Source organism: Oncorhynchus masou, unplaced genomic scaffold, assembly GCF_036934945.1.
Source record: "Oncorhynchus masou masou isolate Uvic2021 unplaced genomic scaffold, UVic_Omas_1.1 unplaced_scaffold_6793, whole genome shotgun sequence".
NCBI lineage: Eukaryota > Metazoa > Chordata > Actinopteri > Salmoniformes > Salmonidae > Oncorhynchus > Oncorhynchus masou.
Window position 1 is genome coordinate 473 of NW_027013244.1, and position 16131 is coordinate 16603.

Genomic DNA, 16131 nt, shown 5'->3' on the forward strand with positions numbered 1-16131 from the left:
CTTTGAAGGGATGAGTGAAACCTCAAACCACGAGACCTCTCTCTCAGATCTAAATACCCTGATGGTTATTTTGCTCATGGTCCAGTATCTTACCGAAATCTCAAGTAGCCAGCGAAATGAAACAAGTAGCCAGCTAGTGGGGACAAATTTGCTCTACTAAAGTGAATTTGGTGACATCTGATTTACCCCAATGTATTGAAGTCGACTTAGCATAAGGGTTAGTAGTCCTGTTTAGCTGGCAGCTGGCGCTAATCAAACACACTTGGTTCTGAACTCTGTCTGTCTGTCTGTCTGTCTGTCTGTCTGTCTGTCTGTCTGTCTGTCTGTCTGTCTGTCTGTCTGTCTGTCTGTCTGTCTGTCTGTCTGTCTGTCTGTCTGTCTGTCTGTCTGTCTGTCTGTCTGTCTCCCTCCCTCCCTCCCTCCCTCCCTCCCTCCCTCCCTCCCTCCCTCCCTCCCTCCCTCCCTCCCCCTCCCCTCCCAGGCAGTTATAGATGGTCTGTCTAAGAAGAGCGGCTGGTGCGTTAGGCAGGTGGAGCGCTGGTTCAGAAAGAGAAGAAACCAGGATCGTCCCGGAGTACTGAAGAAGTTCAGAGAGGCTAGGTAAACTGTGTGTTGTGTGTGAGAGTATGCTTATTCCACATTTTCACCTTTCACTCAGTAGTGTTTTTCTTCTTCTTATATTATTGTCCCTTGTCTGTCTCGGTCTCTGTCTCTGTTTTACAGTTGGAGGTTTGTGTTCTATCTGTTGGCGTTAATTGGAGGAGTTGTGTCCCTGTATGATGTGAGTAGTGACTCTAGTGATCCTCTGCTTCACAAACATCTTTACAAGATAGCAATTCAGTGCGTGTGAAGAGATTTCAAGATGTGGAGTGAGGGTCCTGTGTCTTAACTCTATTACATTCAGTACCACCAAAACACACAGCAAATACACATTCCTAACACTATGATATGTTATACACGTCAAATTAACATCCTCAAAGTAGAACTTTAACAGGTTGTCCCGGGTAAAAGCAGGGAGGAGGTCAAAATGGAAGACTCAATTGCTGGATAAAAATATTATCTGAGCTGAGCTGAAATGGAGAACTTCTTTTCAGTCCTTCTGCCCTGAAGTGAAGGAGGGGTGAGGCGGATAAAGGGAAGAGGGGAGGAGAGGACAGAGAGATGAGCTCTATGGGAATTTGACGGTGATGGCTTCAGCAAGTGTCTGAAGGCCGCGAGGGCAATGCCAGTTGAAATTGAAAGCATCATGATGAGATTGTCCTGTAATGTTCTTTAAAGATTTCACTGCATGTTTCTCCTTTTGTTTTGTATTTCAGAAAGAATGGTTTTATGATACGAGGGAAGTGTGGAATGGATTTCCAAAACAGGTGTGTATGTATGTGTGTGTGTGTGTGTGGGTGTGTGTATGTGTGTGTGTGTGTGTGTGTATTCTAGTACTGAGCAATTAGTGCTTTTTGAGGTCAGTTCGATTATTAATAAAATGATCAGGATTTTTGGTTTCTGTAGGCATTATGTGGATTGAATGCTGAGACAACACAGAATAAAACAGTGAATAACAGTGCCATGATGGTAGTGGCCGCCCTACTACATCGCACAGTTCAGGCTTGATCTGATTTCTCTCTAGAGAAACTGCACATTGACCTCACAGAAAAAAATCAAATCATTGAACTGACGTTGACCAATTAGTTGTTACATTGTTTTGTCTAATCGCTCAGCACTACTGGTCATTTACCAGGGTGATTTTGAAGAGCTCTCACACTCCCCTTCCTCTTCTCACGTGTCTCAACACTAGTATAACCAACCAGGAAGAAAAACAACATGTCATTCTTGAACAGGCGCAGCCTGGCTAACGTTTTCTAACCATGTCCAGATTTCTGAGTCACACATAAAACATATAAAGCTCGTCGATAATACTGAATCTCAGGTCCAAAATACACAGGTCCATATTTAGTAGTGAGACTGTTTTCAAATGTATCTTTAACAAGTGGGGGAATGTGTGGCTTAGACTGCTGTTCAGCCTTTACTGGGTGCCAGGTTCTAATCAGAGGAATGATGATGTCACCCAGACTAGACGGAGACAATAGGATTATGTTTGATCAGGCTCCACACCTAACAATGTTGCTTGGGGTTTAAAGCAGGTCACGTCCCAGATGGCGCCTCCCTATTGGCCATGGTCAAGCAGATGCCTACATCAGGACTAGAGTGCCATTTTGGGATGAAGGCATAGTTTGTTCGAGATTTTGGATGTGTTTTATGTGATCGTATTTGCAACTAAATTCAACACAATTGGTAACTACTTGGTATCAACATTGGCCTGCTTAGTAGGGCTAATTTTGATGAATCCCCCAAAAGTAAAAAGTGGTATTAGATAGACTAATATTATGCAATTGCAATTTTAACCATGTAGTTGCTCAGTAAATACCAACTGTAGTGTAAAACACCATGTAGCTCTGGTGCCGTATGTATCAATCAAATTCAATGAATCAAATGTATTTATAAAAGCCCCTTTTACATCAGCCGATGTCACAATGTCTCTATACAGAAACTCCAGCCCTAAAACCCCAAACAGCAAGCAATGCAGATGTGAAGCACAGTAGCTAGGATCAACTTCCTAGTAAGGCAGGAACCATAGGAAGAAACCTAGAGAGGAACCAGGCTCTGAGGCATGACCAGTCGGGTGCCGGGTGGGGGTACAACAGAACATCAAATAATAATAATAAGAAATCAACGTGGATTTATTAGAGGTGCAACAGTTGCGTCAGTTGGCTTTTCATGGCAGGCATTCAGAGATAGAGACAGCAGGTGCGGTACAGAAAACAGCAGGTCCTGGACAAGGCAGCCGTCCGGTGAACAGGTCAGGGTTCCATAGCCGCAGGCAGAACAGTTGAAACTGGAGCAGCAGCGGCCAGGTGGTGGGGACAGCAAGGAGTCATCAGGCCAGATGGTGCAGGAGCATGGTCCTGGGGCTCAGGTCCTCCGAGAGAAAGAGATCTTAAATTCACACAAGACACCGGATAGGACAGAGAAATACTCCAGATATAACAGACTGACCCTAGCCCCCCGACACAAACTACTGCAGCATAATTACTGGCGGCTGAGACATGAGAGGACGGGAGACCCTGTGGGCCCATCCGACTATACCTCCGGACAGGGCCAACCAAGCAGGATATAACCCCACCCATTTTGCCAAAGCACAGCCCCCACACCACTAGAGGGATATCTTCAACCACCAACTTACTACTGAGAAAAGGCAGAGTATAGCCCACGAATATCTCCCCCCAGCACGAACCCGAGGGGTCTTGTGATCGCAGCGTACGTGTAGGTATGAACGGCAGGACCAAATCAGAAAGAAAGGTAGGAGCAAGTCCACATAATGCTTTGTAGGTTAGCAGTAAAACCTTGAAATCAGCCCTTGCCTTGATAGGAAGCCAGTATAAGAGGCTACCACTGGAGTAATATGATCACATTTTTGGGTTCTAGTCAAGATTCCAGCAGCTGTTTTTTAGCACTAACTGAAGTTTATTTTGTGCTTTATCCGGGTAGCTGGAAAGGAGAGCATTGCCTTTGCACTGTATAGTGAATACGGTGCCATTTCAGACGCAAAAACTCAGGCATAGGAGAAGGGATTTGGAGAGCTCTTTGTTTTGAGTCTGTTCTGTTGGAATGTGATTCATTCATGGCACTGTAAGATTATGTTACCTGTTACTGGTTTTACTCTCTCTCTTTCTCTCTCACTCTCTCTACACACCTCTCTCTCTCTCTCTCTCTCTCTGTCTCTCTCTCTCTCTCTACACACCCCTCTCTCTCTCTACACACCCTCTCTCTCTCTCTCTCTCTCTCTCTCTCTCTCTCTCTACACACCTCTCTCTCTCTCTCTGTCTCTCTCTCTGTCTCTCTCTCTACACACCCCTCTCTCTCTCTCTCTCTACACCTCTCTCTCTCTCTCTCTCTCTGTCTGTCTCTCTCTCTCTCTCTCTACACACCTCTCTCTCTCTCTCTCTCTCTCTCTCTCTCACTCTCTCTCTCTGTCTCTCTCTCTCTATAGACTATGCTGGATTCTCAGTACTGGTACTACATCCTGGAGATGAGCTTCTATGGTTCGCTTCTCTTCAGAGTCACTTTTGATGTCAAGAGGAAGGTGAGAGTCGGGGATCCCAGTCCCTGCCAACCCCTATGGGCTTTTCTCAAGCTCTGCTTTCTGTCCCATACACCTGCATTATCTTCCTCTCTCTGGCCCGTTTAACTGAGAAGCTCTGCTATCTCACATTAGTTACCTACTGCAGTCCTAATTAGATAGTGGCCTGCCTGTCACCTCTGACAGGCCAGCGCATTAAATATCTTATGGAGAGAAAAAGTAGAAAGTATGAGAAATTTTTATCAAAGTAAATTGCAGTTGGCTACTCACAAGCAATTACAGTTAATGATCTTTTCCACTATATTAGTTGTTCCAACCTGCCTCACATTGTCCATCTGCCTGCTTAGTTATGCATGTTACACTATCAAGTGATTTTGAGGACACGTAGTAGAATAAGAACAGTAGCAACAGAAGCCACAGCGACAGGTGAAGATGTTTGTTGTGTTGTCTCTCCTAGGACTTTGGAACAGATCATGCACCACATTTGGCCACTGACGCTGCTGTCCTTCTCTTGGTGTGTCAACTACATCCGTATAGGAACCCTGGTGATGCTCATCCACGATGCCTCCGACGTGCTGCTGAGTGCTGCTGTGGTGTCTGTGTGTAGTGTGTGGTGTGTGGCGTGTGGTGTGTGGTGTGTGGTGTGTTCTGTGTGGTGTGTGGTGTGTGGCGTGTGGTGTGTTCTGTGTGGCGTGTGGTGTGTTCTGTGTGTGTGTGTGTGTGTGGTGTGTTCTGTGTGGTGTGTGTGTGTGGTGTGTGGTGTGTTCTGTGTGGTGTGTGGTGTGTGGTGTGTGTGTGGTGTGTAGTGTGTGGTGTGGTGTGTGTAGTGTGTGGTGTGTAGTGTGTGGTGTTTTCTGTGTGGTGTGTGGTGTGTGGTGTGTGGTGTGTGGTGTGTTCTGTGTGGTGTGTGGTGTGTAGTGTGTGGTGTGTGGTGTGTTCTGTGTGGTGTGTTCTGTGTGGTGTGTGGTGTGTGTAGTGTGTGGTGTGTTCTGTGTGGTGTGTGGTGTGTTCTGTGTGGTGTGTAGTGTGTGGTGTGTTCTGTGTGGTGTGTGGTGTGTAGTGTGTGGTGTGTAGTGTGTGGTTTGTTCTGTGTGGTGTGTGGTGTGTGGTGTGTAGTGTGTGTTGTGTTCTGTGTGGTGTGTGGTGTGTAGTGTGTGGTGTGTAGTGTGTGGTTTGTTCTGTGTGGTGTGTGGTGTGTGGTGTGTTCTGTGTGGTTTGTGGTGTGTGGTGTGTAGTGTGTAGTGTGTGGTGTGTTCTGTGTGGTGTGTTCTGTGTGGTGTGTAGTGTGTGGTGTGTAGTGTGTAGTGTGTGGTGTGTTCTGTGTGGTGTGTAGTGTGTGGTGTGTAGTGTGTGGTGTGTAGTGTGTAGTGTGTGGTGTGTTCTGTGTGGTGTGTAGTGTGTGGTGTGTTCTGTGTGGTGTGTAGTGTGTGGTGTGTAGTGTGTGGTGTGTAGTGTGTAGTGTGTGGTGTGTTCTGTGTGGTGTGTAGTGTGTGGTGTGTTCTGTGTGTGTGTGGCAGACACTTTTTAAAATTTATATATTTTTATTTTACCCCTTTATCTCCCAAATATGTGGTATCCAATTGGTAGATAAAGTCTTGTCTCATCACTGAAACTCCCGTATGGACTCGGGAGAGGTGGTCGAGCCATGGGTCCACCTAAACACAACCCAACCAGCTACACTGCTTCTTGACACAATGAACATTCACCCGGAAGCCAGCCGCACCCAGTGTGTCGGAGGAACACTGTACCTGGCCACCGTGTCAGCGTGCGCTGCGCCCGCCACAGGAGTTGCTAGTGCCCGATGGGACAAAGACATCCCTGCCCTCCAAGCCTCCCTAACCCGCACGGCCGCAGGCCAATTGTGCGCCGCACGCGGGTCTCCGGTTCGCGACGGCTGCGACAGAGCTTGGACCCGAACCCAAAATCTCTGGTGGCACAGCTATCACTGCGATGCGTGCCTTAGACCACTGAGCCACTGAAGTATTAAAGTAGCAGACACTTTTGTCCAGAGCAACGAGGTTACGTCCCAAATGGCCCATTCAGTAAACATAGGGCTCCATCAGCTCTTTCAATGATGCACTGAAGAGAAATGGGTTGCATATAGAACAACCCCATAGAGTGAGCTGTGCCGTGTGTTTCTGGTAGAGGGGAGACTCACTGTGTGTTTTTTTCTCTTCTCCTCCTACCCCAGTCTGCCAAGTTGTTTAACTACGCCAAATGGGAAGAACCTGCAACAGTCTCTTTGTGGTGTTTGCCATAGTGTTCATGGTTACCCGACTGATCATCTTCCCATTCTGGTAAGGCCTTTGGCCAGACCTAGCTGTGTGTGTGTGTGTGTGTGTGTGTGCGCGTGTGTGTGCGCGCGTGTGTGTGCGTGTGTGTCTCTCTCTCTCTATTGTTTTTCACCTTGGCACCAGGAGGAGTGATTGTCAGGGGATGTCTTTGTCTCATGAGCGCTCAGTGATACAGAAGCCAATATTTATTGAATTATGTTCTGTCTACCTCTTCTGTGAGAAACAATCAACCATCTCATTTCACTCTGAAAGAGTAAAACAAAGAGACGTTGAACTTTGCAGAAATTAAAACATCATGTTCTGTTCTCTGCAGAGAAAGTAAACCAGGGTTAGTATTTCATTAGTGTACACCGTAGAAAAAGGTTATGCAACTGAAAGCGAAAACAAACGTTTCGTTTTCCCCACATATTTGAATTCTATATTTTTCCAGCTCTGTAGTCAGCCCCAAAAATGAAAACGAATGTTTCTTTTAGTCTGGCTCAAGTTTCCCCTTCCTGTTTCAGTCTGGTGCCTATTGAATACGACCCAATGTTTTCCGCAACTGGTTAATCTTTCCTGAATTAGAGTAACATTGAATGAGCACGAAAGCTGAAAAGCTGAACAATGTCCCCTTTCTCTCATGGACATTGCTTACCAATTGACAGCTACCGTTTTCTTAGCTATCATTTTTGTACAGATAATTACATAGTATTTACCTGCTTATTTCAATAATGAAAAATCCCTATAAAAAAATGTATAATTATTTTCCTTCACAAAGGCTTGTGTTTAGGAGGCATGAAAAGCAAAAATAATCCTATTGAATTCTTACTGGTTAACATAGCCTCTGCTTGGCGTTGTTTTCTCACGTTCCAGCACACTATGAACCCCACCCAGGACAAGTGCAAATGTTTAACAGAGCTTATCATATCTAGTAGTCTGGATCATATAAATGTATATTTTAGCACTTAGGGTTGTAGCATGTTGCAAAATAAAATGCATGACCATCCTCAGCATCATTGTCTGTATTGGTTACGTCATTTCAGGCTGATCCACTGTACGTGGGTGTGCCCCACACTCCAGTACCCCCCGTTCTTTGGTTACTACTTCTTCAACGCCATGCTGGTGATCCTCCTGTTCCCTGCACATCTTCTGGGCCTACCTCATCCTGCGCATGGTCAAGAAGTTCTCTTCGGCCTTAGAAGTGAGTCATGTTTTTGGCAGTGGTTTATTTCACTCTTTCTTTTCCTCTTCACCGTTCCCTTTATGACAGCCATCACATGGTCACAAGCGTCACCCCTTCAAGCAGGCCTGAATCACTTAGCAGTCTGACACTCCAAACCAGGGGTCCCCAAAGCGCTCTCTGGGTCTAACGTTCTCCTGCATCAACAGGTGGTCTTCCTCTGATCTACACCAGGACAAGCATACCTGTTTCATCTGGTCAACTAGTCATCACATTCTTGATTAGTTGGAATTAGGTTTGCTGGTTTCTAGACAAGACAAATAAGTGGAATAACCACTCCCAGCCTCGTCAATGCTCTTCTCTCTCCTGTTTATTAGTGGAACCAACCTGCGCCTAAACTAGGACAGCAGAGTCCCTGGCTATCTTCTGAAAACACCTGAAACCTACCTCTTCAAATAGTACCTTAAATGAATCAAGTATTTTAAAGTATTTTCCTACTAGCACTGACTTGACAGAACATGATCTTGCTACGACTGTGATGGTACAAACTGACAGAATACCGACTTGATGATGAGTTGACCAGAGATTGATGATGGGTTGACCAGAGGTTGATGAAGGGTTGACCAGAGGTTGATGAAGGGTTGACCAGAGATTGATGAAGGGTTGACCAGAGGTTGATGAAGGGTTGACCAGAGGTTGATGAAGGGTTGACCAGAGATTGATGAAGGGTTGACCAGAGGTTGAGAAAGGGTTGACCAGAGGTTGATGAAGGGTTGACCAGAGGTTGATGAAGGGTTGACCAGAGGTTGATGAAGGGTTAACCAGGGTTGACCAGAGGTTGATAAAGGGTTGGCCAGAGGTTGATGATGAGTTGACAAGAGGTTGATGATGGGTTGACCAGAGAGGTTGATGAGGGGTTGACTAGGGGATGATGAAGGGTTGACCAGAGGTTGATGATGAGTTGACCAGATGTTGATGATGAGTTGACCAGAGGTTGATGAGGGGTTGACCAGAGAGGTTGATGAGGGGATGACCAGAGGTTGATGATGAGTTGACCAGAGGTTGATGATGAGTTGACCAGAGGTTGATGAGGGTTGACCAGAGGTTGATGAAGGGTTGACCAGCGGTTGATGATGGGTTGACCAGAGAGGTTGATGATGGGTTGACCAGAGAGGTTGATGAGGGTTTGACCAGAGGTTGATGATGGGTTGACCAGAGGTTGATGAAGGGTTGACCAGAGGTTGATGATGAGTTGACCAGAGGTTGATGAGGTTGACCAGAGGTTGATGAAGGTTGACTAGAGGTTGATGATGGGTTGACCAGAGAGGTTGATGAGGGGATGACCAGAGGTTGAGTGATGGGTTGACCTGAGAGGTTGATGATGAGTTGACCAGAGGATGATGAAGGGGTTGACCAGAGGTTGATGAAGGGTTGACCAAGTGTACTAGTACTGCGGCACACACTTTACTGTCCACCGTCTCTACACACCATCCTTTACATATATATTTATATTGTAATATTTCTTAATTGAATTATTTTTAGGTTTGCATGTATTGTTTTGTGTTGTTAGGTATTACTGCTACAGCTGGAGCTGGAACATAAGCATCTCACTACACCCCTAATAACATCTGCAAAATCTGTTTACTCAACCAATACAATGTGATTTGATTTTGATTTGATATGTGGTTGTCTCACCCAGCTATGTGAAGATGAATGCACTAAAGTTGCTGAATGACTAAAATGTTAAATGTTAGATATGAGTGGATCCTACTATAGGAGAGTTCTGGGAAACATTGCTCTGAACACACATAGAGCCCCAGCCTACAGCTGCTTGACTGACCTGACTAGATCATGCATAGCCAACAGGTGGTCTCTGAAAGGTAGTGCTGTCTGATGTGGGTGGAGTGTAACAGAGACCTCAGCCCTTCTGCATTCACGTCCATGTGGGGTTATGGGTCAGTAGCTTCTGATTGGTGCTGTGGTGCAGACAGCTACACCAGTGTATGTTCTCTGTCAGATGACTACAGTGTCTGTTCTCTGTCAGATGACTACAGTGTCTGTTCTCTGTCAGATGACTACAGTGTCTGTTGACCACTGGTGTCTGTTCTCTGTCAGATGACTACAGTGTCTGTTCTCTGTCAGATGACTACAGTGTCTGTTCTCTGTCAGTTGACTACAGTGTCTGTTCTCTGTCAGTTGACTACAGTGTCTGTTCTCTGTCAGATGACTACAGTGTCTGTTCTCTGTCAGATGACTACAGTGTCTGTTCTCTGTCAGATGACTACAGTGTCTGTTCTCTGTCAGTTGACTACAGTGTCTGTTCTCTGTCAGATGACTACAGTGTCTGTTCTCTGTCAGATGACTACAGTGTCTGTTCTCTGTCAGATGACTACAGTGTCTGTTCTCTTTCAGTTGACTACAGTGTCTGTTCTCTGTCAGATGACTACAGTGTCTGTTCTCTGTCAGATGACTACAGTGTCTGTTCTCTGTCAGTTGACTACAGTGTATGTTCTCTGTCAGATGACTACAGTGTCTGTTCTCTGTCAGTGTCTGTTCTCTGTCAGATGACTACAGTGTCTGTTATCTGTCAGATGACTACAGTGTCTGTTCTCTGTCAGTTGACTACAGTGTCTGTTCTCTGTCAGTTGACTACAGTGTCTGTTCTCTGTCAGTTGACTACAGTGTCTGTTCTCTGTCAGATGACTACAGTGTCTGTTCTCTGTCAGATAACTACAGTGTCTGTTCTCTGTCAGATGACTACAGTGTCTGTTCTCTGTCAGTTGACTACAGTGTCTGGTGTTGACTACAGTGTCTGTTCTCTGTCAGATGACTACAGTGTCTGTTCTCTATCAGATGACTACAGTGTCTGTTGACCACTGGTGTCTGTTCTCTATCAGATGACTACAGTGTCTGTTCTCTGTCAGATGACTACAGTGTCTGTTGACCAGTGTCTGTTCTCTGTCAGATGACTACAGTGTCTGTTCTCTGTCAGTTGACTACAGTGTCTGTTCTCTGTCAGATGACTACAGTGTCTGTTTCTGTCAGATGTCTGTTCTCTGTCAGATGACTACAGTGTCTGTTCTCTGTCAGTTGACTACAGTGTCTGTTCTCTGTCAGATGACTACAGTGTCTGTTGACCACTGGTGTCTGTTCTCTATCAGATGACTACAGTGTCTGTTCTCTGTCAGATGACTACACAGTGTCTGTTCTCTGTCAGTTGACTACACAGTGTCTGTTCTCTGTCAGATGACTACAGTGTCTGTTCTCTGTCAGATGACTACAGTGTCTGTTCTCTGTCAGATGACTACAGTGTCTGTTCTCTGTCAGATGACTACAGTGTCTGTTCTCTGTCAGATGACTACAGTGTCTGTTCTCTGTCAGTTGACTACAGTGTCTGTTCTCTGTCAGATGACTACAGTGTCTGTTCTCTGTCAGATGACTACAGTGTCTGTTCTCTGTCAGTTGACTACAGTGTCTGTTCTCTGTCAGATGACTACAGTGTCTGTTGACCACTGGTGTCTGTTCTCTATCAGATGACTACAGTGTCTGTTCTCTGTCAGATGACTACAGTGTCTGTTCTCTGTCAGTTGACTACAGTGTCTGTTCTCTGTCAGATGACTACAGTGTCTGTTCTCTGTTAGTTGACTACAGTGTCTGTTCTCTGTCAGATGACTACAGTGTCTGTTCTCTGTCAGTTGACTACAGTGTCTGTTCTCTGTCAGTTGACTACAGTGTCTGTTCTCTGTCAGATGACTACAGTGTCTGCTCTCTGTCAGTTGACTACAGTGTCTGTTCTCTGTCAGATGACTACAGTGTCTGTTCTCTGTCAGTTGACTACAGTGTCTGTTATCTGTCAGATGACTACAGTGTCTGTTCTCTGTCAGTTGACTACAGTGTCTGTTCTCTGTCAGTTGACTACAGTGTCTGTTCTCTGTCAGATGACTACAGTGTCTGTTCTCTGTCAGATGACTACAGTGTCTGTTCTCTATCAGATGACTACAGTGTCTGTTCTCTATCAGATGACTACAGTGTCTGTTGACCACTGGTGTCTGTTCTCTATCAGATGACTACAGTGTCTGTTCTCTATCAGATGACTACAGTGTCTGTTGACCACTGGTGTCTGTTCTCTATCAGATGACTACAGTGTCTGTTCTCTGTCAGATGACTACAGTGTCTGTTCTCTGTCAGATGACTACAGTGTCTGTTCTCTGTCAGATGACTACAGTGTCTGTTCTCTGTCAGACGACTACAGTGTCTGTTCTCTGTCAGATGACTACAGTGTCTGTTCTCTGTCAGTTGACTACAGTGTCTGTTCTCTGTCAGATGACTACAGTGTCTGTTCTCTATCAGATGACTACAGTGTCTGTTCTCTGTCAGATGACTACAGTGTCTGTTCTCTGTCAGATGACTACAGTGTCTGTTCTCTGTCAGTTGACTAGTGTCTGTTCTCTGTCAGATGACTACAGTGTCTGTTCTCTGTCAGATGACTACAGTGTCTGTTCTCTGCCAGTTGACTACAGTGTCTGTTCTCTGTCAGATGACTACAGTGTCTGTTCTCTGTCAGATGACTACAGTGTCTGTTCTCTATCAGATGACTACAGTGTCTGTTCTCTGTCAGTTGACTACAGTGTCTGTTCTCTGTCAGTTGACTACAGTGTCTGTTATCTGTCAGATGACTACAGTGTCTGTTCTCTGTCAGATGACTACAGTGTCTGTTCTCTTTCAGATGACTACATTGTCTGTTCTCTGTCAGATGACTACAGTGTCTGTTCTCTGTCAGTTGACTACATTGTCTGTTCTCTCTGTCAGATGACTACCCAGTGTCTGTTCTCTGTCAGATGACTACAGTGTCTGTTCTCTGTCAGTTGACTACAGTGTCTGTTCTCTGTCAGATGACTGCAGTGTCTGTTCTCTGTCAGATGACTACAGTGTCTGTTCTCTGTCAGATGACTACAGTGTCTGTTCTCTGTCAGATGACTACAGTGTCTGTTCTCTGTCAGTTGACTACAGTGTCTGTTCTCTATCAGATGACTACAGTGTCTCTGTTCTCTGTCAGATGACTACAGTGTCTGTTCTCTGTCAGATGACTACAGTGTCTGTTCTCTGTCAGTTGACTACAGTGTCTGTTCTCTATCAGATGACTACAGTGTCTGTTCTCTGTCAGATGACTACAGTGTCTGTTCTCTGTCAGATGACTACAGTGTCTGTTCTCTGTCAGATGACTACAGTGTCTGTTCTCTGTCAGATGACTACAGTGTCTGTTCTCTATCAGATGACTACAGTGTCTGTTCTCTATCAGATGACTACAGTGTCTGTTGACCACTGGTGTCTGTTCTCTGTCAGATGACTACCCAGTGTCTGTTTTCTCTGTCAGATGACTACAGTGTCTGTTGACCACTGGTGTCTGTTCTCTGTCAGTGTGGTCTAGAATCTAGCCTAAGACCCAATGCTCCTTTTTTCATTGTTTCATTGTTCTCATTCTGTATGTAGACTTACTAACTGAGCATTTAGAACTGTGTGTGTGTGTGTGTTTGTGTGTATGCAATTGTGTTGGACTTGGCAAGGTGCTTGATCCCTGTCAGCTACGGCAACGGCAGAAAACAGCTAAGGTGCCAGAGGCAATTACTCAACCCCCAAAGGTCAAAAGGCAACAGTGGGTTGCCATTGGGACATAATTATTGGTGATTTAGCATTGTGCCGAACATAATTATATTTCTGGAAAACACAATGTGGCTCAAGAGCGGTCAGACAGCTCAAGGAAGAGAATAGAGAGTCTATTATGGTAAGTCTGAAAGACTGACCTGACCTACATATGGATTAAACTCCAGGTGTCTTTGATTGATCGGAGACTGCCAATTGGGTTTGTGCGTTAGTTGAAATAGCTCAGGACTGTAGGTAGCGTCTCAGAGTATGTGTTGATTTAGGATCAGCTATCCATGTTATCGTATTCATTGTGATCTGAAAGGCTAAACTCATTCTTGATCAGCACTCTTGCTCTGAGATGCTCAATACATGCAGCCCCAGGTTTTAAATGCTACTTTTGGGTGAATGTTTTTGTTCTGAGTGATTTGAGGGCTCGCAGAACTGTGATGCAGGGCAGTGATTCCAAATGGTTGTTCACAGCTGATTTCTTTTTTGACAGAGTACTGGCTTGAGACACTGGTTTTATTTTCTTGGATCACAAATAATCACTTTAGAGAGAGAACTATGGGAACTACTGTGTTAGAGATGATGATGGTCTCTGAGGTAGAAAGTGGCATTATATCTCGATGAATGTCCAGAGTACATTCTCTCTCTCTCGCTCTCTCGCTCTCTTGCTCTCTCTCTCTCTCTCTCTCTCTCTCTCTCTCTCTCTCTCTCCGTCTCTGTCTCTGTCTCTCTGTGTGTCTCTCTGTGTCTTTCTCTCTCTCTCTCACTCTCTCGCTCTCTCTCTGTCTCTCTCTCGGTCTCTCTGTGTGTGTCTCTGTCTCTCTGTGTCTCTCTCTCTTTCTCTCCCTCTCTCTCTCTCTCTCTCTCTCTCTCTCTCTCTCTCCGTCTGTCTCTGTCTCTCTGTGTCTTTCTCTCTCTCTCTCTCTCTCACTCTCTCTCTCTGTCTCTCTCTCGGTCTCTCTGTGTGTCTCTGTCTCTGTGTCTCTCTCTCTCTTTCTCTCTCTCCCCTCCCCTCTCTCTCTGTCTCTATGTGTCTCTCTGTCTCTGTCTCTGTCTCTCTGTGTCTCTGTCTCTGTCTCTCTGTGTGTGTCTCTGTGTGTCTCTGTGTCTTTCTCTCTCTCTACTCCAGATGACCAGAGATGAAAGAAGTGATGATGAGGAGGATGGTGAAGACAGCAGTCTGACTGAAGAGGAAAAAGAGGAGGACAGTTATCGTTACGGCAACGGTTCTGGACTGGGCACAAAGGAGGGCAACAACGCTGCTTCAGACACTATCTCTCTGAGACGTCTGCCATCAAAAACCGTCTACTGACCAAGCTCGCGTCGTGATTGGCAGAGCCCTGCACCAGAGGCAGGGAGTGGTGGATCGAGGTCATAGGAGAAGCTGGAACAACCTAAAACAGATTCCATCCCATATGGAAAAACAACAGCAAGCAGACAAACATTTAGATTAAGATTTATGACTCTAGAATTTGGAATGTAGCTGGCAAAAAATAAATACTTCACACAGAAAGAGACCGTTTTTCTTGGCCTGTGGTTTCTTCCCACGTCCAAACTCCTCTCATCTTCAAGGAAAACAATGTTGACGATGGCACAGTTTCACATGGAACCCTCCTCAGACAGCAATGAGACAAAGACCAGATACCAAAACCAAAAACACTAAAAACCCTTCATTTTTGTTCATCGTCATATTTAATCAGTTCAGTATTGTTGCAGAAAAGTGGTGCACAAGCACATGGTAAAACAGTGCCACACGGACGCTTCACCTGAGCCCTTCATCCATCAAGGCCTGGCAAGGGTTTATAGTTTATGGGCTGCGTTCATTCACTAACGGTCTACATGTTTTATTTCAACCTCTGCTGGCTATGGGAGTTAGTTATGGACAAATAGGAGTTGAATGAGAGACAATATCCCAATGGACTCCTCCAGATGATATTGACGTGTGTTTTGGAGAGAGAGGGGGGGTAGGTTTGTGTCTCTCCAAGTCCTTCTCATACTCTCCTTTATATATATATATATATATATATATATATATATATATATATATATATATATATATATACTTTTCTCCCCTACTTCCTCTCTCCTTCTCATTCTCTCCTACTCCCTGTCTCCTTCTCATTCTCTCCTACTCCCTCTCTCTACTCCCCCTTTCCTTCTCTCCCTACTCCCCTCCTCCCTACTCCCCTGTCTCCTTCTCTCCCTACTCCTCCTCTCCTACTCCCTCCCTCCTACTCCCTCTCTCCCCTCTCTCCCTCTCCCTCCCCCTCTCCCTACTCCCTCTCTCCTTCTCCCCTCTCTCCTTCTCCCTCTCTCCTCTCTCTCTCTCCCTCTCTCTCCCTTCTCTCTCCTACTCCCTCTCCCTTTCTCCTACTCCTTCTCTCTCCTACTCCTTCTCTCCTACTCCCTCTCTCCATCTCCTTCTCTCCATCTCCTTCTCTCCTACTCCTTCTCTCCTACTCCCTCTCTCCATCTCCTTCTCCCTCTCTCCATCTCCTTCTCCCTCTCTCCTTCTCTCCTACTCCCTCTTTCCTTCTCTCCTACTCCCTCTCCCTCTCTCTCCTACTCCCTCCCTCTCTCTCCTACTCCCTCTCTCTCTCCTACTCTCTCTCTCTCCTACTCCCTCTCTCCCTCCTACTCCCTCTCTCTCTCCTACTCTCTCTCTCTCCTACTCCCTCTCTCCCTCCTGCTCCCTCTCTCTCTCCTACTCTCTCTCTCCTACTCTCTCTCTCTCTCCTCTACTCTCTCTCCTACTCTCTCTCTCCTACTCCCTCTCTCCTACTCTCTCTCTCTCTCTCTCTCTCTCTCCTACTCTCTCTCTCTCTCTCCTACTCCCTCTCTCTCTCTCACTCTCTCTCTCCTACTCTCTCTCCTACTCCCTCTCTCCTACCCTC

The 16131-nt window shown here is 45.7% G+C and overlaps 1 pseudogene; it reads left to right on the top strand.

Annotated features, from left to right (window-relative positions):
* Positions 1 to 481: 481 nt before the first annotated feature.
* Positions 482 to 14549, top strand: LOC135536895 (ceramide synthase 2-like; annotated as a pseudogene).
* The last annotated feature ends 1582 nt before the right edge of the window (positions 14550 to 16131 follow it).